Source organism: Mus caroli, chromosome 2 (assembly GCF_900094665.2).
Source record: "Mus caroli chromosome 2, CAROLI_EIJ_v1.1, whole genome shotgun sequence".
Lineage (NCBI taxonomy): Eukaryota > Metazoa > Chordata > Mammalia > Rodentia > Muridae > Mus > Mus caroli.
Window position 1 is genome coordinate 49,941,631 of NC_034571.1, and position 23,628 is coordinate 49,965,258.

The window sequence follows — 23,628 nt, forward strand, 5'->3', positions numbered from 1 at the left end:
TTCATTCCTGAATGATGTGGAAAAGATCTTCACACTGAGGATGTTATCATTATTCTACAGGTTGTCTTGAATTATGTAATGAAGATAGTTGAGCAAACCAGAACCAGAGCAAGGGAATACATACTTGCATTAGTTAGCGTTCTCTACAGTACCTATAGAATGAGAGGGAGGGAGGGAGAGAGAGAGAGAGAGAGAGACAGAGACAGAGACAGAGACAGAGACAGAGACAGAGACAGAGACAGACAGAGAGAGACAGAGAGAGAGACAGAGAGAGAGAGACACAGAGAGAGACAGAGAGAGACAGAGAGAGAGACAGAGAGAGAGACAGAGAGAGAGACAGAGAGAGAGACAGAGAGACAGAGACAGAGACACAGAGAGAGACATAATAGAAGGTCTTAAAGACTGTGGTTCAGCTAGTTCAACTATGGCTGCCAATTCCAAGAATTCAGTAGTTGTTCAGTCCAGACGTCATAATGTCTTTGTTTGTCTTCAGTATAAATCTGAATTCCAAGAAATAAGTTCTAATGCCAGTGAAAGAATGGACTAGCTAATAAGGGCAAAAGCAAGCAGGAAAAACGATTAAGTTTCATTCTTCCATGTCCTGGGACATCAGCAGGTATTGTCCAGATTAAAGGTAGATATTTCTACCTCAAAAGTTCTGGATTAAAGTTGAGTCTTCCCACGTGTCAGTGTCATTCTTATTTCCTCAAATGAAGAGAGGAGATGAGAGCTGTACCCAAGCTGTGGTCACAAATGATGTGGGCTGAGCCTAGAGCATTTCTTTCTGTGATCTAACTATTCCTAGGCCTCGGCCAGAAAGTTTTTGCCTCTATACAATCTTATATTCTACAAGCCTGGACCTTGAAGCCTTCATCATCCAGTCTCTATCTGCTACGACAGGACTAGATTGTTTCAACCTTTGAGGCTTATTTTGGAATAAACTCACTCTTACTCACTCTTTCTCACTCTTTCTGAACTCTGCCTGGTTCAACCTCCTCTCCAAACTTACTGACTCAAATTGGCTTCTATTAGCTTCTGAATTAATTTCTCTGCTTGGGAAACCTGACTCTGAACTCTCTGAACACAAAATGAACTGCACTGAATATACTTACAGAAGAGAACTAAGTGGAACTGCAAGAACTAAACTGAACCTATGCACATTCAATTCAATTATACAGACTTCAAGTGACCTACCTGCCATTCAACTGAATGGCACTGAACTCAACTAAACTCCTCTTCACTCTGTCCTTGAAGTGCTTTTAAGTAGCCTCTTTTTCCTGTCCTCATGAGAGTTGGGCATATCCTAGCTCTGAGTCATTTCTGTCAAATATTTCTCTGATTTATTACTTTGTCTGATCCTCAATCAGACAGCATCATTTTGAGATTAAAGGTATGTATTAAGGGTGTGTCTGTATTTTAGCCAGATTATAAAGACCTAGGTTTTTGGATGTGATCTCTTGCCAGAGTATCCATGCTGCTGGTTTAAATTCTTGTACACTTACCTGTAATGTTCCTAATCAAATATCGGCTTTCTTAATTGAAATTATTTATTAAGAAAAAATATCTCAATTAATAGAAAAGTAAAAATGTTTCAAAATTGACAATAAACCAGTATCCAAAGGACTGATATGTGATATCCTGAACCTTTGTTCTGGGGTCCGGCTGAGCAATAGACTTGCTTGTTCAACTGAAAAGGGTAGGGCTCATTATGAAGGGTGATTATGCTACACAGAGGCTATGATGGTTTCAGAGTGTTAGAATTCACACAAGTTCTTGGTTATTTGTCTCAGGATCATTCCTTGTGCAAACTTTGATGTAGCTGAAGATAAACTGGTTTCTTAATCAATAATTAATAGTCTATTTTCTCATTGCTACTACTATCCTATTTCACAGACAGTACTGTTGTGGTAGATGTGAAGAACCTCAAACAATGCAGCAAGAAATATATGCTAGAGTTTACATCTCTACCCACTTCTGCTCCAGTATCCTCTTCTGGTTGAAACTTAACACTGTGAGTTGAGGTAGGTAGAAATGTTCTGAGAGAAATTAGGCTAATTACATTCCCTAACAAAGACTTTTAGAAGAGACCTAGCCTGATGCCATGAGTCTCCTGCATGGAAAGTATGACTTGGCCAGATGAGAATCCCACATTGAGTGTTCCCCAGATGACCAGATTAATTTTCTGAAGGGACCACATGTATAGTCAAGCAGATTATCTGTTCTTTTCTATTGTATGCTAATTCTGAAGGGCTTTGCAACCCGTAGAAAGAACAATTTCAACTAACCAGCCCCCACCCCCACCCCAGCTCCCTGGGACTAAACCACCAACCAAAGAGTACACATGGAGTGATCCATGGCTCCAGCTGCATATGTAGTAGAGGATGGCCTTGCCAAAGATCAGTGGGTGGAGAGGCCCTTGGTTCTGTGAAAGCTCAATGTCCCAGTGTAGGGTAATACTAGGACAGGAAAGCGGGTGTGAGTGGGCTGGTGGGTGAGCATCCTCATAGAAGCAGAGGGAGGGAGGGAGGAAAGGATAGGAAACCTTTTCTGGAGGGGAAACCCGAAAAGGGGATAACATTTGTAATGTAAATAAAGAAAATATCCAATAAAAGAAAATTTCAAAAATTAAAAAAAAAGAATCTAAGAAAGCAGAGCTTAAGGTTGTGCAAACAGGATCATTTTTTTGTTTCTAGTTACTCACTAGGAATGATAGTGAGTGAAACCAAATCTTTCTACCCTTTTCTTATTCTGTGAATCCTGGCTAATTTCCTTCCATTGTTAGATCATAAATGAAGAGTAGGTATGCTAAGTAGTCAGACATTAAATTTCATGCAAAAATACCAGAAAAGTTTACTATAAAAGATTTTGTCTAGTAAGCCCATACTAGGGAGATATATGCAGGATATAGCCAGGATATCAGGCTATCAGATTGCATGTAGATGAGATGTAAAAAAAAAAAGCAACAGTTGAACTAAAATAAAAGGCTGTGACTCTTTTATCTGAGGCCATGATAGCCTGGGGGATAGAAAGGCTAAATGAATGTCTTTGATATGCTTTCTCAATAGCTATGATACTATATCATTTTTATGAAGCAAGTTTTCTGGTAATATTTTTTCTGACTGTGGATAATCATGTTAGCTGTTTTTTCACTACCATGACAAAAGTTCTGGCATAAACCAATAGAAAGTAGCAACCTTTTCTTTACATTATTGGTACCTAGATGTTACACAACAGTTCTTGAATTGATGCCTATGGTGAAAAAAAAATATATCATGAAAAATTTTGCAGAGATATCCAAATGTATTTTAGAGTCCGCCATTTGTAGATATATAAAGCTATATACATTCTTTTGTCCTAAAATTCAATCCTATCCTTCCTTGCTTGCATATACTCTACCATAATTTCTATGGTATAACCAAATAAGCAAAGAAAAAATATGCCCTTGCTTAACCAGGGATCTGTTTTATAAATAGTCTTAAAAATCTTGGTGTGTGTATCATTCCCACCTTAGACCATCTATGTTCCCAGATGAAACACACACACATATACATACACACACACACACACACACACACACACACACACAGCCTCTATAATCATTATGCTTTATGCAGCACAATAGCTGGACAACTGCCTACTGTCTATGCTGTTAGAATCTACCTCTAATCAATAGCCCAACTTATTACTTACTATGATTCATCTGAGTTACTCTTAGCTCTAACCAGACAGCCCACTGGGACATCATCTATAGGCCCAGAGGCAATGGCAACTCTTCTTGCTTCAGTATCTGATGGCTCCTCTCTTACCTCCTGAACATACTTCTAAGGCATGGCTACTTTCTCCTTCCTCCTCCTTGTTGTCCCATGCCCAGGAAACCTAAATCCCAACCATGTGTCTTCTCCCCAGTTATTGACTGCACGTATCTCTATTTACAAATCAGAATTAATTGGAGGAAGTATCCCTGGGTGTCTTGTGTAGAATCTCTTGTGCAAACAGTTTTGAGGGACCCTAATTAGCATTAGAATACAAGCAGCATTAGACCAAACCCACTAAGGAATCTTTCTCTATCTTTTGCTTATTTACTTATTTTCCTTAACAGGTAAGGTTCAAAAATAAAAATAAAAACTTTACTTCTTGTCTCACCTTACTTCTAGTGTGTTTCTCCACTTGGTAACCTTTTGCACATCACTCAAGTCTTGTACCATAGGTCTTTGTTGTTCTGAGACAGGGTTTCTCTGTGTAGCCCTGGCTGTCCTGGAACTCACTCTAGACCAGGCTGGCCTTGAACTCAGAAATCCGCCTGCCTCTGCCTCCCGAGTGCTGGGATTAAAGGTGTGCGCCACCACTGCCCGGCACCATAGGTCTTCTCAATAATTTCAGAGAGGACACTAAAGTAGAAAAAAACTACTTAATATTTTTCTCAAATATGCTTTTAATGTATGTTGAAGTGGAAACTTAAAAGTTCTTTGGAAAGTAATATTTAGCTGAAATGGACACAAGAGATAGGATATTTTGCTAAAGCAAGCAGATGAAAGGACACATGATGAAGGAGTCTTTGCTAAGGATGCATGTATTGACCTGACTTACATTGTTTACTTGAGCTGCATTTGTTACGACTCCATAGAGAGAAATTAACCAACAAACAAAACAAAAACAAAAACAAAAACAAAAACAAAAACAAAAACAAAAACACCTTTTCTTGATGTGCTGCAGTTTCTTGATACTTCCATGGACTCTGGATGTTTGGCAGGATATCAGCTGGGACAGATGCATGTGCTGAGGCAAGACCTGTTGAAGACACATGATGTATGCAAGGATATAAATAGTACTTGACAGATGAGAAGGCTGAGCTTGGGTTGTTTGCAAAGCTAAATGCTTGTTGGTCTGGATTTTTCTGTGATCTTCACTTCACTAAGAGAGGCACAGCTGAGAACTCTTTCTGGCATTCCTGTTGTCCCTGGTTCCTCCTGCTGACTTGTAGTCAAGGCTGAGACCTGGCTGTCTCTGCTAGGTGAGGCCACTGCTGCTGATTCATGTTTGCTATCCTAACTCTACTGAACTGGACTGCTGCATCTGTGAAGTATTTATAAGTGGATCAAGCTGCCACTGCTAACCTGTGAACTGACCTGCTGACATTCAGACAAGACAAAAATGAGAGTTGCTCCAAAGAAAAAAATTCTAAATAGGTCCACTTACCTGTATCCATTCTTTTACACTACCACTGGTGAGTGGTAGCCAAAAAGGGAGGTTAAAATTTTTAAGAACCTTTATTAAAAATAGCATTTGAAAAAAATGAAAATTTTAATATGTCTCTAAACAAACAAACAAATCAAATCAAAAAGATCTCTTTTCCTTGAGTCTCATCTGGATTTTCTCAATGTTATTTTCCTTAGGCTACTCTCTAAGTTCTTTAATTCTCTTACTTAAGATTACTGCTAATTTTGAAAGTATATATTTTTATACATTATTACTGCTTTGAAATTTTTGATGTTTTCATTGTTCTCCATTATATCTATTAATATTTGGACATATTGTCTGCTTATAACCTTAGATGATACATCTACCCAGTTCTTAATTTTCCCATAATGATTATTTGAGGCATGTATTATGTTATTATTTTATACTTTCAGATTTATAGCACTTTCCAGTGATCTGTACCTTTTATCACAAACAATAACAAATATCAAAGACTAAAAATATAATTTTTAAAATTGTGATGTGCATCTTAGATTATTTTAATATTGATGACAAAATATGAGCATTATGATGATGGCTAACATTGTTGGGGAGACCACTGTGACACAGGCATTGTGCCAAGTGCTTTATCTATACCAGTTTATTTGATTCCCAGAATACCATTAAGAATTAAACATTGTTAATAATTCCATTCTAAGTTTGAGAAAATTAATGTAAAAAGTGATGATTAAGTTACCTCATCAAGTTTCATTCCAAAAGATATAAAATAATCAAGGAGTGGACTATAGACCCACTCAAGAAGAGTGAGATCATGTCTGGTACTCAATGCTAATGATGTCATGATCATTGAAGGGGAATCTGCAACCTTTAAATTACTAAGGTAGAATATTCTCTAGTAAAAAAAATCTATAAACATTTATCCTTACACTTATATATAAGTTTAGTATTCATTTGTCTTCAAGGACATTTCTCTTTGCAATACCCAACTACAAAAAAAAAAAAAAAAAAATCCCACATCCAGTCAAAATATGTAGTTGTAGAGTGATATGCCAATGCATATATCTTTTAAAAATTCATGCAACTAACACTCGTGGGAAACTGTGCGAGAAGGGGCAGAAGGATTGTAAGAGCCAGAGAGTCAAAGTTTGCTATGAGGTTCTGTCTCCTATTAATGTGAGAAGCTACACCCATAGGTCTCACAAACATGAACAACCAAATGTGAACTGAACAAGAATGACACAAATCAACAAGACTTCAACCCTACACAAAGAATCATAGGCAACTGAGGAAAGTTGAGAGTAAGAAAGGTGGCTTTTCCTAGGCAAGAATATAAAAGGTGGTTGTCTAATGCCAAATCGTCAGTCCTGAAAGTATGCATATCAGCAATATTATATAGACTGAGCTGGAATATGTATATGTATGTATGTATGTATGTATGTATGTGTGTATACACACACACACACACACACATAATGTATATATGTGTGGTCATATGTTATAGCATTCTAAATGATAAAGACATAGGCAACCATAATGATTAATTAAAAATATGTGAATCTTTTATTTGCGAACAGTCAACCGAGGGCTTATGCCTCATAGGTTCTAGGTGCTGATGCTCAAGGATACAGTATTGTTAAATCAAACATCAAGAGACCATAGTTCACTTCAAAGTTATGATGAGGGTGAGAGTAAGCCTGAGATATTTATTCCTGCCAGAATAAAATATTATAATAATTATTTCAGACATGACAATAATTTTTTACTTTTACTTTATTCAGGTATTTTAGTGTAAATTAATTGTTTTGGTCAATACATCCAGACCAAAGTAAAGACCATGGAAATCTCAAATGTATTACCAAAACAGACATAACTTTCAGAGTTGTAGGGGGTTGAGAATAATCTTAGTAGATATAAAATACAGTGAGGACAATATGATTTTACCTTAGTCACTTCAATATGACATTCATTCATTCATTCATTTGTTTGTTTAAATTGTATTCTGTTGAAATATAATTTATCTATGAATCACAGGCTGGTCTTGAACTCCCAGTTTGGAAAATTCATCCTTTGGTCTTTCATGCAGCACATACTAAATGTATGTTATGCTTTAAGTAGACCACATGACATTTGTATAAGTGACAGAGACATGTTCTCAGAAAGAAATAAACCCATTTCCGATAAGTAAGAAAAGAAGACACATCTCACATATATACAGAGAAATGTGGGGCAGTGTTGCCTGTGCCCTGGACAGCTCTCAGTCTGACACTACCTGCTCCAGGAGCAGATGAAAATGCTGCAGCAAGCTCATCTGATCACTGCTGCAAGCTCCTTTAATATCCTCTACCCTTGCCCCATTGGTCCCACGAAAGCATGAACAGCTTGCTTTATTAACAGCAGTCTTCCTGTAGGTATGCTGGTGTCACAGGTAGTCCTCAATTAGGTCCTTCTGCAGATACTTCTGCAGCTGCCTGATCCCCAACATTTACATAGAGGGGGCCCTGCTATCCCTGCTACAGGGCAGAACTAGTTTTGTACTGTTTCACATCTGAGATAATTTGAGTTTGTCTTGAAGGAAAAATAATAAATCTTTGAATGTACAATTAAATCTATAGTGCTAAACCAAGTGAACAAAGATAGGTGCATAAAGTGGGAGTTTCAGCTCTTTATGAATAAAGTCTGGATATCACTGCTCCAAAAGTATGGTTGAATGGGAAAATTTTATTGTAGGTATGAGGGAGCGTTCAGACAGGGAGGAGTCCAAGGCAGTAAGAGAAAGTCATAGATTAAACATGGCTCCAGAATGGACTGTGGTATGAAAGGAAGTGGGGGCAGGTAGTGAAAAGAGGACCAAGAGAGAAGATCACTAAGAGAGAAAGTAGAGACTAAGAGAGGGAATACGGAGAGAGCGTATCCAAAATGGCAGGATGTACAGGAATAAGAGGCTCAGAGGAGGGGAGTGGGAGGAAGATTCTCAGAGAAGCCAGAGATACTGAGTGAATCTGTAAGCTAGCATGTGTTTTGGTATGCTATCAGTTGCCCCAGTTTGCTCTTAGTTCCATTTATTTCAGACCTGGTAATGTATAAGCATATTTTGACTTCGCCACCTATCTCTAGTATTCTGAGCTATGGAGTCATATCTATGCAACATTTCTCCCAGGAAGGAATGTCCACATGTATTCTAAACACTAATAACATAGTGTGGCAATACATTATTATAAAAATAATTCAAAGAGACCAAAACTTTTGCTGAATATCACAACTGAGTAATGATATACCTTGAGGTTATTTAAGGCTTTAAACTGACATCCTGCTATGTTTTAACTTGCTGATTAACCTGCCTGTAGATTGAAATACAACAATCCCTTGATTGCCTTGGATATCCCATGTAATCACCGTTTATAACCTAAGCTAATGCATCACTGTAATCTTCACTTTTTTTATTTTTCCATATCCCTGACTAAACAATATAAGTTTATTTATATGTACTTTAATATAGTAATTTCCTGAAAACATGAAATAGCTTAAAAGTGATCTAATAGAAAAACCCATCATAAATTTAGAAATCTGCATGAATATAGTTTGTTTACAGTACTGCTTGTTAAAGTTGGAGTCAGTAATGTTTCATCCCATGTAAACTTTTGTGAAAGACTTTTGTAAAGTATTCCAGAATGTGCAGGCAGTAGCAGATTGGACTCATGAAACACACATCATACAGCTAATCCAAAAACAATGTTTACAGAAAAAAAGAAAGACATGGAGCAAGAGGTGAATTCCACCTTGGGCTCTAAGAAGAAGTGCTGTGTGTTCCTTCCTTAAAATGATTCTGATGAATTTCTGTATCTCAGGGACTGTGTATAATGTGTTAAACAAGGCAACATAACATAGAGGGCTCACAGGCCTTCTAGTACATACATTCCCTCAGCAATTTTAAGGGTTATTTCTATCTACATCTCAAGCTCTTAGATAATAATGACTACACTTATTTATCAAAATCTTAATTTCATGAATATACAAATATATAAAGAATATATATTATATAAATATGTATTGTTTAATAGATAGGTATATTTGTATTAAAAACTTATGATAGAATTTCTACACCGTTCAACAATAAGCCTGAATTTCTTATTATGAGTTTTTTTTTTTTTTTTTTTTTGGTGTTAACCAGAGCAATGGGGTGAGTTGAGATATAAGGAGTCAAATCACAGTCATCTGGAACATGTGAACATGTGAGTAGAAGTTAGTCTTTTTCCAGAAGATGCTTATAAAGATGATTGTGTGAACCTGACTTTGTTCCTTAGTCTGAGAATTTGTACTTAGGATAATGCACCATTTGAGAACTGAGAGAAAAAATGGCCTTGGGCATTTAATAACTTCACAGTCACAGTTGGAGTCATTTCTCCATAGAGAGGGAAAGGACAATCTATTTGTGGTTCCTTGTAGCAGGTTCCAGTGACAACTACTCTTTTCTGTAGCTTGTGGAAAGCGGAATCAAATGTCAGAGAGTGATTATAGGTAAAGTGCTAGAATCTTCCTTTAGACATGAAAACATTGTTTTAAAAGCTGTTAAAGTTGTTCTTTGACAGTTTTTTGAATGTTCAAAATATTTTATGATTATTCTCACCCACACACTTCCATATCTCCTTCACTTCCTACTTACATTCATCCTGTCCTCCTTAGACCCCCCCCACATTCATAGCTCTTTTCTTTGTTGTATGACTGAATGGGACATCTATGTGATCATGGCTACAGAATTTTTTCAGTTGAGCTTGAAAGCCTCACCAGTGGATAAACACATCTTAATCTGTCTCTCTGTCTCTCCCTGTCTCTCTCTCTATCTCTCTCTGTCTCTCTGTCTCTGTATCTCTCTCTGTGTCTCTCTGTCTCTGTCTCTGTCTCTGTCTGTCTCTCTCTCTCTCAGAATCAATCTGTTTAGCAGGAAAAATGTGCTGGTTAGTCTATGTCATCTTCACATAAGATAGAGTCTAGTTGGAAAGAGGAATGCTCAATTGAAAAAAAATACCTTTGTCAGATTGGCAAGTATTTTCTTGATTAATGATTGTTGTGGGTGGCTCCACATAAGCCCCACAGTCTATTGTGGATTTTGAGTACCTTGTGGAGGTGAGCCTGAGTTGCATATGAAAGTAGGTTGAGCAAGTAGTAGTCTTCTATGGCTTTTGCTTCAGTTATGTCTTGGTAAGATTCCTGCCTTAAATTCTTGTTCTGATTTCTCTCAGTAATGGACTATCACCTGAATCTGTAAGATGAAATAACACCCTCCCCAAGTTGCTTGGGTAATAGTGTTGTAGCCCACCAATAGAAACCCTTGACAGAGGATGAGGACCCAATGAATCTAGCCTAGGCAAGCTCAGCTGCTGAGATTATGATTGAAATGGCTGCATCATGCCCAGAAACAAGCATTTCACAGACTTTCTTTTCTGTTCCTGTTCTTATATTTAGCTACAGTTTCATTTCGGTTGCATTAATCAAATACATGGGTCAGACACAAACAAGATGATGTATTTGGTTATAGTTCTATTATTAACCTTTTCCTTCCCTGTGTCCCCATGTCTACCTCTTACTCCCCAGCTTGTCCCTGCTTAAATTTTCTACTCCCACTCTCTACTCTCACATCAACTATTCAATCCCCTCCCCCTTTCAAAGGCCATAGTTTCATTCAGTATAGTAAGTCATCTGCTTTATTTGTAACTTATGTTTACAATGGGGGACGTGTTTTTTTTTTTCCTCTTTCCTAAAATGCCCTAATCTCAGAGATCAAGCAACCACCCAGTATTTGACCAGAAGAGTCTAAATTTCTTTCATAGTAGTTATAATTAAGCCTTTATTTGCTATAATAAGGAAACTGTAAAGCACTATGTGCAGCTGCTTCTATTTCAGAAGACCCACTACCTTACCTTTCTTTCATTCATTCTCTGAAAAATCTGTATTTTGTCTTTACCTGGTCTTCCTGATCCCACAGTCTCTAGGAAATAAAGCATTGCATATTTTGTTTAGAAATATTTTATTTAAAATCAAATTTTTAATTTGGACAAAAGTTACATTTTTTTAAGAGAATGCTTGTTATAAACTCTACAATGATTTTTTTAAAACTATTGATTAATGAAAAAAACTTTTAAATATTTTATATATTTTATTAGCCAGACTAAATTGTTTCATTAAATATATTTTCTGAACATCTAAACCCATGATAGAAAACAATGATTTAAGAATAAGAAGTTCAAATGAGGGAAGACTTTATGAAGACAAAATATCCTGTATTAGTTTAATTCTTAAGTTGTTATTTTACATAATAAGATATATTGGACTGACATAATCATTTCGTTTTTATACTGCTAGTGCTGCTTTTTGAATTTTATTTTATTTTTCATTTATTTTTATACTCCATATTACATTCCCAGCCCCCCATCCACCCTCCAACTGCTCTACATCCCACACCTCCTTCCCACTCAGATGCCCCCAAGCCCTACCCCACTTGACATCTAAACTCCCTGTGTTCTCCAGTCTCTTGAAAGTTTGGTGTATCATCTCTGAATGAACACAGACCTGGAAGTCCACTACTGTGTGTTGGGGGCCTCATATCAGCTGGAATATGCTGTCTGTTTGGTGGTTCAGTGTTTGAGAGATCTTGGGGGTCCTGATTATTTGAGACTGCTGGTCCTCTTGCAGGATCACCCTTCTCCTCAGCTTCTTTCAGCCTTCCATAATTCAACAACAGGGGTCAGCTGCTTCTGTCCATTGCAAACATCTGCATCTAACTCTCTCAGCTGCTTGCTGGGTCTTTCAGAAGGCAGTTATGCTAGATCCCTTTTTGTGAGCACTCCATAGCCTCTGTAATAGTGTCAGACCTTGGGACTTCCCCTTGAGCTGGATCCACTTTGGGCCTGTCACTGGACCTTCTTTTCCTCAGGCTCCTCTCCATTTCCATCCCTGTAGTACAGGAACAATTGTAGGTCAGAGATGTGACTGTGGGATGGCAACCCAATCCCTCACTTGATGTCTCTAGAAGTTCCCTCTCCCTTCTGTTCAGCTTTTCATCTAAGGTCCCACCCTTTGAGCCCTGGGAGTCTCTAACCTCACAGGTCTTTGGTGTATTCTTTGGGTTCCCACAACCTCCTATTTCCTGAGGTTGCCTGTTTACATTCTTTCTGTTGGTCCTCAGCACTTCAGTCCTTTTCCCTCACCCAATACCAGATCAGGTTCCCCTCCCCCTGGCCCCACTCCTCCCCAACCTCATGTACTTTCCCTCCCAGGTCACTTCCTCCTCACTTGTGATTGCTTTCTTCTCTCTCCCAAGTGGGACTGAGGAGTTCTCACTTGAGCCCTTCAGTTTGTTGAGCTTTTTGAGCTCTGTGGACTGTATCTTTTTTTTTTTCTTTCTAGTATCTTATTAGTGAGTACATATCATGCATGTCTCTTTGAGTCTGAGTTGCTGCACTCAGAATGATATTTTCTAGTATCATCCATTTGCCTGCAAAAGTCAGGATATCCTTGTTCTTAATAGCTGAGTAGTATTTCATTGTGTAAATGAACCACATTTTGTATATACATTCTTCAGTCATGGGACATCTAGGTTGTTTCCAGCTTCTGGCTGTCACAAATAAGGCCACTATGAACATAGTGGAACATGTGCCCCTGTGTCATGGTGGGGCATCTTTTGGGGTATATACCCAAGAATGGTATGGCTGGGTCTTTAGGAAGATCTATTTCTAATTTTCTGAGGAACCTACAGATTGATTTCCAGAGGTTTTTTACTAGTTTGCTATCTGACCAGGAATGTAGCCATGTCCCTCTTGCTCCACATTCTCTCCAACATGTGTTGTCACCTGAGGTTTTGATCTTAGCCATTCTGATTGATGTAAGATGTAATCTCAGGGTGACAAAAACTGCATGGTATTATTACAGAGACAGACATGTCAATCAATGGAATAGAATTGAAAATCCAGAAATAAAACCACACAGTTAAGGTCACTTGACTTTGACAAAGACACCAAATATACAATGGAAAAAAGAAAGCATCTTCAATAAATGGTGCTAGTCTAACAGGCTGTCTGTATGTAGGAGAATGAAAATAGATCCATATTTGTCAACTTGTAAAAAGCTCAAGTCCAAGTGAATCAAGGACCTCAATATAAAACAAGTTGCACTGAATCTAATAGAAGAGAAAGCGGGAAAGTGCCTTGAACTCATTGGCCCAGGTGGAAATTTCCTAAACAGAACTCCAATGGCTCATGCTCTAAGATCAACAATTGATAAATGGGGCCTCATGAAACTGGAAAGTTTCATTACAGCAAAGGACATATTCGATAAGACAAATTGGTAAATCTGCAGAAATTGGAAAAATAATCTTCACTAACCCCACATCTGATAGAAGACTAATATCCAAAATATATAAAGAACTCACCAAGCTAATCATCAAAAAACCAAACAACCCAATCAAAACATGAGGTATAGAACTAAACCAAGAATTCACAACTGAGGAATCACAAATGGCTTAGAAGCACCTAAAAAGAAATATTGAAAGTCCTTACAGATCAGAGAAATGCAAATCAAAATGACCCTGAGATTCTACCTTACAACAATCAGGATGGCTGCTAGTTCTTCTTAACAGGTGAACTACTTATAAACTTTGTGTTTATTAGTAAATTTTGACCCACTAACCCCTGGATTATTCCCACAGAAGAGAGGCTTTTTACAGGGAGATAAAAGAAATATATATGGTTGTACAAAAACCATAGTTGTAGTGTTTCTTTTTAAAATTCATGAGCTTGTCACAATGGAAAGAGTATAAAACTTAGTCACACAATACCCTAGGACTTCTTACCATTTTCATCTCACATGAATGAAAACTTATTTTTAAGCTATTGACATCATAGTAATAACTATTGTGAGAGAATACAACAGCTATTTCTTCAGTATAAATAGGAGCTGAAACATTCAATATGTTATTTTTTGCTTGATATATTGTCAGTATATACGCCAAAGGTATACATGCCCCATTTCTTTAAATATTTCATAATAATAAGAAAACACATCTCAGGCCATTTAGGCACTGTGTCCTCTTGTTTCCACACCCAAAAACCATTCAGATTTCTGATTATATGAATGTATCAGAATTATAGAACAAAATGGTAGTATAGGACTTCTACACTTAAAAGCACTAACTCATGAACTCTATTTATTTTTTCCTCTTTGCTAGCTTAGAACTTTCCTTGCAAGACCATGTACCATGATGTCTTTATAGACATGGTTTTCCAGAAAGGAAACTGGGTTAATTCTCATGGGAGTAAATCCCAGTTCTAGCATCAAGGGATTAACTCATCTGGAAAGTAATGGAAAGGTGTTAGAATGGGGAAATAGAAACTAATCTTCACTGGGCAATGGTGGCGCACACCTTTAATCCCAGCACTTGGGAGGCAGAGGCAGGTGGATTTCTGAGTTCAAGCCCAGCCTGGTCTACAAAGTTAGTTCCAGGACAGCTAGGGGCCAGGGCTATACAGAAAAACCCTCTCGAAAAAAAAAAAAAAATGAAAGAAAGAAACTAATCTTCCCACTGTGTCTGCTATTCAGGGAAAACAGGAAGAAAAGGAGATCAGGTGAACATGTGTTCTTTCTTCGTGCAAGAATTAGTTCTGCAATTCTCAGTCCTTGGTTTGGGTTGGTTGAGCAAGGGACATATTATATGTCAATAGGTGTTATGGGTGTCAGCAGAAAAGAGACATACAGAAAGTTTAAAGCCTTTTTTATTCAAAATGGATTTAAGGACAATGTAAAATCATGGCTCTTTTATAAAACTTAAGGCTTAAGGTATTTTTCTAAATCTAGTTGAGAATTTTCATGTTATAGAAAAAGAAAAATTACTTCAATTAACTATATCGTTTCTATTAGGTGAACATTGCAGTTCTTATTTCAATTATTTTAAGGTAGAGTCTAGAGTATCCTTAGTATTCATAATAATAACCATAAGATCGGATTGTATTGCAACTTTAAATATTATTGTAAGGAGCCAGAGAGATTGCTCCATGGTTACGGTCACTTATTATTCTTCTAGAAGACCTGATTCTATGTCTCAGTCCCCAGTCACAATCAGGCAGCCCACAGTCATCTATAACTCCAACTCTAGCCTCCTCTGGCACTCCCCCCATACATGTGCACATACCTACACACAGATACATACACACATGCATACAAATATACATATACACACATATACACAAATAATAGTACTTTAAAGAAGTAACCCATTACTTTCACAATTTCTGTTATCATTTATTTTACATAAATGTAAACCTGAAAATGAACAATGAAGATAAATAAACATATACCATGTCTTAGAGTGGTCCATATATTAGCTATTAGTAACAAATAAACCCTGATAAGAAGATACCTCAGCTGTGTGGGAAGGATAAAATTTGTTTTCTATTTTTACTGTGTAATTGGGTATCCAAAACGGATCTACTTTGATAAAATTTATTATTTCATTTTTAATAAAGTATTTGTAAATCATCTCATTACAAGTTGTGATGTTTACCACCAACAATACCAGTCTTCAGTAATAAAAGCTGGCCTTAAGTAGTATAATTCTGGCATGAAAAATAGATATACTTAACAGTTTGATATTGCAGGCACTGAGGCATGATATTTTATGTCATGTTTAGCATAACAATTGAGCCCAAGTTCACTTGTAAGGTTTTAATAATAGGAGGGGATGATACATGGAAATTGCTTTGTCAGGTTATTTGATGTAATTTGGAAAATATTCAGAAGTGTGATATGTTTGAAAATCTTGTATATAAAAATGTTTACATTATTTTTATATTAGATATATAATATGATGTATGTTGATATACTACCATATATTTTTATTTTGTGTGTGTTAAACTTGAAGACAGAGATAAGTAGCATAAAAGACCTCCTTTATAAATCATTGAAAAGTGGATGAGGAGATTGTTCAGCAGTTGAGAGCACCGGCTGCTCTTCCAGAGGACCTGAGTTCAATTTCCAGTAGACACATGGTGAATCATGACCACGCATAAAGGGATCTGATGCTCTCTTTGGGCATATAGGTGTATATGTGGTATAGAGTATTCATATATATTAAATAAATACATACATAAATTAATACATAAAATTAATTTTACATAAAATTAATACATAATACATAAAATTAAAATATAAATTAAATAATGAAGCCACCTCATCACAGGACAATAGTTACATGAGTAAACAGCTAATTATTTGGGTCAAGAGGCAAATCTTAGATAAATTGTCCATTTTTTCATATTCCTAGTGTTCCATACATCAGTGGTATGTAAGATTATGTCATCACACATGTTTATTGATGTATGGAAAATAAGTGAAAACAAATGTATTTAATTGTATATGTAATATATTTTGTGTTAAGTAAAAATGTTGAAGTTAGATTCAATCTGTACTTAGTATGTTGACAAATAAGGAAGATTTGTGTTAAGACCATAATAATGAAAAAAAAAAATTAGAATGTGAACAGTGGATTTCACCTGGTAAAAGATGCTAGAAAATGGTTTTTTAAAAAATAGAAAAGCAAAGAAATGCTCAAGTAAAGAATTAGCCTTCGCTGATATGGAAACAGTATAAATTTTTATAATTGAACACAGTGGCAGTGAAGCATGGAAACAATATAGGTAAGTTAAATGAAATAGAAATTATGGACAGAAAAAATATGATTAAAATTGAAGCTTGCTTAATGAGAATAATAATAAAGCCTTGCTACACAGAATGACTACTGCTATAGCAACCAGTTAATAGGTATGTTCAGAACCATATCTTACATCTCATAGAACTGTAAATGCCGTGTCAATCAGAAGTGAAACAAAACAAAACAAAACAAACAAGCAAAAAACAACAAAAGCAAAACTGACAATACTAAATTCTCCTTGGCAAGGATCAACAGAAATATTCATTCTCTGGTCACTGTATATAAACACTAAGAGAAAATATTGGTATATTTGAATATAGAAAATAAGAGACTTCTACACAGCCCGTAAAGTAAACATAAGTATCTAAGAGTCTTCAAAATGAGATCTGGAGTGATGGCTGAGCACTTAAGGGAACATGCTGATATTGTCTAGTATCCAATCCATATTTGTTTCCTGGATTCACCTGGTGACACTGAGTGTTAATCCTTTTGGGACAGTTTAATTCTGTAATCTGAAGGCACTGTTTCTGTATGCTTTACATTCAGATATGCAGACAAAACACCCATACACAAAAATGTCTTTAAAAAAAGATTATCAAGAAAATATGAATCTCTTTAGGGACTGTTCCAGTTTTTTTGTTTTGTTTTGTTCATTTTAGTTTTGAGTTTTGAGAACAATACTTAAAATATTGTGGAGACTTTTCTGCCCTCCTCTGAATGACTCCACCTTCTTAGTGGTTTAATTACATGCACAGTCTATTCATATGAAAGAAGAAACACATGACATACACTGGATAATTATTAGAGCACACAGGAGAATATACCTTGAAGAGTAAATTGAAAATACCTTGGTGCCTTGATCTCCACCATGGAGCGTATGGGTAATTTCTTGAGAAACTTGAGAAACGGTACAACTATAAAGTAGTCTATAGATCACAAGAGATGATGTCATGAGAAATCTTTCTTGAAGGAACCTTGAGATGGCCAGTATTACCACTGTAGAGCGTGATGGCTCAAGGGTCTCTAGTAGCAAGCTCTGCTAGAAACAGGCCAATCTCAATGGGACGGAGACAAGTATAGAGTGGAGGGTTGTCAACAGTCACAGGATTTTCTGGTATCACACTATTATCTGAATTTCTTCTGTTTAAATCAAGATATGATCAACTTATATCACAATGAAATTGTCAGTAGGAATCCAGAACCCTCAGGACTAGTTTCTTTATATACTGATTCTCTGATAGCTTTAAACAAACAAACAAACAAACAAACAAACAAGAAAACTGCTTCCTGTTCTTTTCACAGTTGCTTAGAGATGAACTGTGGATACTCTCTCAAGTTAGAGATGTAGTCATGAAGCCACCAATGTAACGCATCTTAGAATGGCCTGAGTTTAGGGCACAATAGGAAAGTGATTGAGGTTACACAGAAACAGTATATTTAGCCTGGAAATATGAACGTCACTCATTATTTTTTAGCTAAATTATTTATTCACTTTACATCCCAATATTAGCCTCTCTCAAGCCAGCCCAGCTAGGGGAACAGGAATCACTCCACAAGCAGGCAGACAACAGACTAGGGACAGCCCTGTCTCCAATTGTTGAGGAACCCACATGAAGACCAAACTGTGTATCTGTTACATATGTGCTGAGCTCCATGTAATGTTTGGCTTTGGGTCTCTGTATCTCTTTCCATTGGCTATTTAGTGAAACCTCTCAGAGGACAGTTGTGCTAGGATCCTGTAGGCAGTCAAGAGATTTGACTTAGGACTTAGGTGGATAGAGGGAGGGAAATGGGTGGAAGAGGGGACAGGAAGGGGAGGTGAAGATAAGATGTAAGAAGAATAGGTGGGGTGGGGAGAATGGATACTATAGTGAGAGGGGAAGAAAAGCTAAGAAATATCAGAGACCAGGGATGGAGGGAGGCCCCTTAGCGTCTATGGGGCAACTCTAGCTGAGGCACCTAGCTGAGGATATGGATCCTGAATTGGCCACTTTCTTTAACCAGGAAGGAATCCTAGTGGAAGAATAACTGTCCTGCAGGTGTCATGTGACTTATGACATCCTGATCTGCCTTTTGGCAAAGTTTCTCTTCTCCCCTCACCTCTTAACTCTCTCAGCTCTCCATCTGGTTGTTAGATTTTAAATGTCGTTCCTCCATCTAGTCAATGATGGTATACTGTCTTATTTACTTTTATTTTTTTCCCCTTAACATCTAAGCTGTGTTAGGTAGGAAGTCACTGCTCTGTTGTTCATTCACATCATTTCATAATTTAGTTGTTGTTGTTGTTGTTTTTGTTTTTCGAGACAGGGTTTCTCTGTGTAGCCCTGGCTGTCCTGGAACTCACTCTGTAGACTAGGCTGGCCTCGAACTCAGAAATCCACCTGCCTCTGCCTCCCAAGTGCTGGGACTAAAGGCATGAGCCACCACTGCCCAGTGATTTCTTATTTTATGGCAGTCAGTACCTACAAGCTGATGCCTGCTTCAACAACTGTTGGATAAAGGAAGTATTCCTCTGAAAGGCATGCTTTCTCCCTCCTTCCCCAGCCCCCAGGGTTATCCCAGTGTTTAGTGACACAGTGATGACTTGTTTCCTCAAAGGAGAATCCTATCTGTTCTTCATAGTTCAAATACTTCGTGTCTTCTTAATCATCAATTTTCCATCAATGCTCTTTTTCTGAATAATAGATTACTTTTCTTTGTTGGTTTGTTTGTTTTTTTGTTTACATTGTCTCTGCTATTATTTTTAGTACTAAATTAATTTAAAAAATAGACTATGGATATTTATTAAAGAAGCTTCATCGGCACCAAATCCTTTATAAAGCCAATTCTCATGAGTTTGTATCTTATTAGGAAACCTCTCTTTTGTGACTTTATAAAGCCAATTCTCATGTGTTTGTATCTTGTTAGGAAACCTCTTTTTTTGTGATTTTAGTCAACACCCCTAGAGAACTTTTTCTTCACCAGTGGAATGGTGAATTAACCAAAAAACATTCATTTTTTTTAGATCGATTTATTTCAATTTTCAAATTAATGTAAGACAACTATATCAATAAACAATTAAAACATAGAGATAATGAACTCTCTATATACACATGTTAAATGGATATTGTATTCTAAATGTTGGCATAAAGGCTTCACATACATTAACTCATTTTACCCTCCCTGCTCTCTAAGTTAGATGCTGTTTTTCTTCCTCTTTTATAGCTATGTAAACTAATACGTGGCAAATTAAAAGTATAAGCATCCTGACTCTGAGTTTATACTGCTCCATGGCTTCAGAGTACCTATTGGGTTATAATAGCCTTTCAGTATGAAAGACTTGTTTCATTTGTCTTTCCAGACCTTGAGAGATTCTAGGCACCAAGGTTTGATAGTTATTTAACAGGTTGAGATTTCAAATTGATTGTTGACCTAGTCATTACTGAAGGAAATACATAATATTCAAGTCCTATATATTTCCTTAAGAAAATAGAAACAAAAAAATTGTTGTTTTATTACATGTGCTATTTAATTAACATTTAATACAACATTGTTACTAGAAAGGATTCTGGTACTAAGTGAAAAGATACAACTAAGTAAATTCCCATCAGTTGAGAGAAATAGAAACAATTTTTCTCTCTCTTTTTTTAGTTTTTTTTATTAGATATTTCCTTCATTTACATTTCAAATGCTATCCCGAAAATCCCCTATACCCTCCCCCGACCCCCAGCCCTGCTTGCCAACCCACACACTCCTGCTTTCTGGCTCTGGAATTCCCCTGTACTGGGGCATATAATCTTCCTAAGACAAGGGCCTCTCCTCCCAGTGATGGCCGATTAGGCCATCTTTTGCTACATATGCAGCTAGAGACACAAGTTCTGGGGGTACTGGTTAGTTCATATTGTTTTTCCTCCTATCAGGTTGCAGACCCCTTCTGCTCCATGGGTACTTTCTCTAGCTCCTCCATTGGGGGCCCTGTGTTCCATTGAATAGATGACTGTGAGCATTCACTTCTGTATTTGCCAGGCACTGGCATAGCCTCACAAAAGACAGCTATATCAGGGTCCTGTAAGCAAAATCTTGCTGGCATATGCAATAGTGTCTAGGTTTGGTGGTTGTTTATGGGATGGATTCCTGGGTGAGGCAATCTCTGGATGGTCCTTCGATCTGTCCCAGATCCAAACTTTGTCTCTGTATCTTCCTCCATGTGTATTTTGTTCCTCTCTTAGGCAAATGGATCGATCTGGAAGAGATCATCCTGAGTGAAGTAACCTAATAACAAAAGAAATCACATGATATGTACTCACTGATAAGTGGATATTAGCCCAGAAACTTAGAATACCCAAAAGAGAATTTGCAAAACACATGAAAATCAAGAAGACCTAAGACCAAAGTGTGGATACTTCCTTCCTCCTTACAATGGGGAACAAAATACCCATGGAGGGAGTGGTGATAGAAACAACTTTTGAAATCTAATGTCCTTGTTTTTGAAGCCCAGCTTTACCACTGAGAAGCAAGTTGTGTACGAGTTTTAACGTTAAGTTACTTAGTTAACAAATAGGAGTTCTGTATCAAGAACAGGATTAGGATTATCAGATCAGTTGCCTGCAAACCACTAGAAAAGGCTGTTAATGAAAATCTGATTCCATGTTCATGTACTAGAGAACTTCTGTTTCTCAGACAGTCATCTTGTATTGTCAAAGACAGCCCTTCATGAGGATTTATAGAGCTGGAATATCTAACCTTAAATGATATGATACAGATCTTTCAATGCAAATATAGTATCATTGATAGAAAAATATGTGACACTACTTTTCAGAATTTCTAGACAGTATGAAAGTCTTGAACTCATAATCAACCATGTTGCTCACATAATGTATTTATTGTCCTTTGAAGAGACCTGTTTGCCCATTTCAGTATCCCTTCCTAGAATAAAGGAGACAGTTTGAGTTTGCAGCATAAACAAATATTTACTTCAAAATTTTAAAACATGAAAATAATTTATACAGGATGTTGATGAAATTACACTTTTATTGTATTTCAGATAGCCTAAAAGTCATCGAAGTATCCAGTGTCAGGTTCAAATGAGATTATCCATTTAAACCACATATACAGTGGTTGCTATGTAATTAGGAGAATTACTATCATCTCTTGCATTATGTGTTTATTGAATGAGATATGGTTAAGGATAGTGTGGTCTTACCTTAGCTAAAACTTTCAAGACTTGATACTCAGGCAGGCACTTTAGAACAAGTAGACAACATGGGTCTATTCAGAGAGAAGCCATATGAGCTATTACACAGTAGATTATGTATATTTACAGGGAGACAAGCAGTAAACTATTCGGCAGACAGGCAGACATGAGCTCCTTGATTCTTTAAGCAGACAACATTGAGCTGAAATTAAAGAAGTGAGCATGAAAATCTAAGAGTAGGAAACCAGAGGAAGACAGAGAAATTTGGAATGAAATGAAATATATGATATAGAAGGTCTTAAAAGAAAGAGAAATGGTGCCCTTTGCAGTATAGCATGTTGAATTTCTACTGGGCAAGCAGAAAAGTTTTGAGTCCTGGATGGTCTGTGAAAGATGTGTTTGAGGTAGGGAGATAGGAAAATGTAGCTACAGGAGCTAAGAGAAAATTAGAAATGGGAAAAACCATTTTAATTGTCAAAATCCTATCAGAAAGAAAGTCAGTTTGAGCAATTTTATGTTAAGTTTTATAATCTAAGACTCATATGACCATATAGTACATTCTTAATATTCATTTATGATTGAATTGCATGTCCTCAAACGTCTTGCATATGTGTTATGACAATTTTACTGAACTGAAGCGATTACAACATTGGCATTTAGAGGGTATACACACAGGTACCCAATTAAAACAGGACCTTAGTCTTTCAAGGCACAGAGTTTTCTCAGTATGGCTCTAAAGGGGATGCATTAGAACAGAATAACTTGTGAATCTTTTTTTAGCTTTCTCATTTCCATATGATTTACCTAATTACTTTTTTGGCTTTAGTTACTTGAGAAAATATCAAGGGAAGATTCACAAAATTGTAAAAAAGTATATTTGTATGCCCCTAGTTCAAATTATAATAACAGAGAAGTATGACTGGTAAGTTGCTCTCATGCCTTTTATAATAACCTGCCTAATCATTAAGTTTTAATTTATGTATTTCCTTATCAGATATATTTTTGTGGCATATAGAGTGACAGATACTGGAGTGGCTGATGGAAACAAATGGAATTTCCTCTTTTGATCTTTTTTTTTAAGACTCCCCTACTTCATGAGATGTTAGATTTATTATGAAAGAGTAATAAGTAAAAATGTTGAGATATATGAGATGTGGAGCAGGAAGAGGTTAAATAACTTTAAAGAGAAAGGGAAGAAATTCTCCCTTCTCTATTTTTGTTCCCTACAGCACACAGTCTAGAGAGTGTCCTAAGGTTAGGAGGGCAATTTATGCAACTAAATCCAAGAAGAGACAAGAAGTAAGAAAATTGTGGAGTAACATCTTGGCCAAAGGCACTCTTTCCTATCACCACCAATATGTATAAGAAAACAGAGGAAGCAAAGGTGGATCCAAAAGCAGGCTGGCTAGAGATAATAAAATGTGAACCTGTATTTTAAATACACATAAAGCTTGGTTTACATAAATTTTAAGGGACTCAGTCAGTTTTGACAAAATCGTCTGATTTTTGACAACTTTAACAAACAATACACATAAAGCAAAGTGTAGAAATATATGCAAAATAA

The 23,628-nt window shown here is 36.7% G+C and overlaps 1 protein-coding gene across 5 annotated transcripts in view; it reads left to right on the forward strand.

Moving 5' to 3' along the window:
• The window catches only part of Galnt13 (polypeptide N-acetylgalactosaminyltransferase 13), a 617,871-nt gene that overhangs the window by 338,347 nt on the left and 255,896 nt on the right, over positions 1 to 23,628 (forward strand). The gene's annotated exons all lie outside the window — the stretch shown is intronic.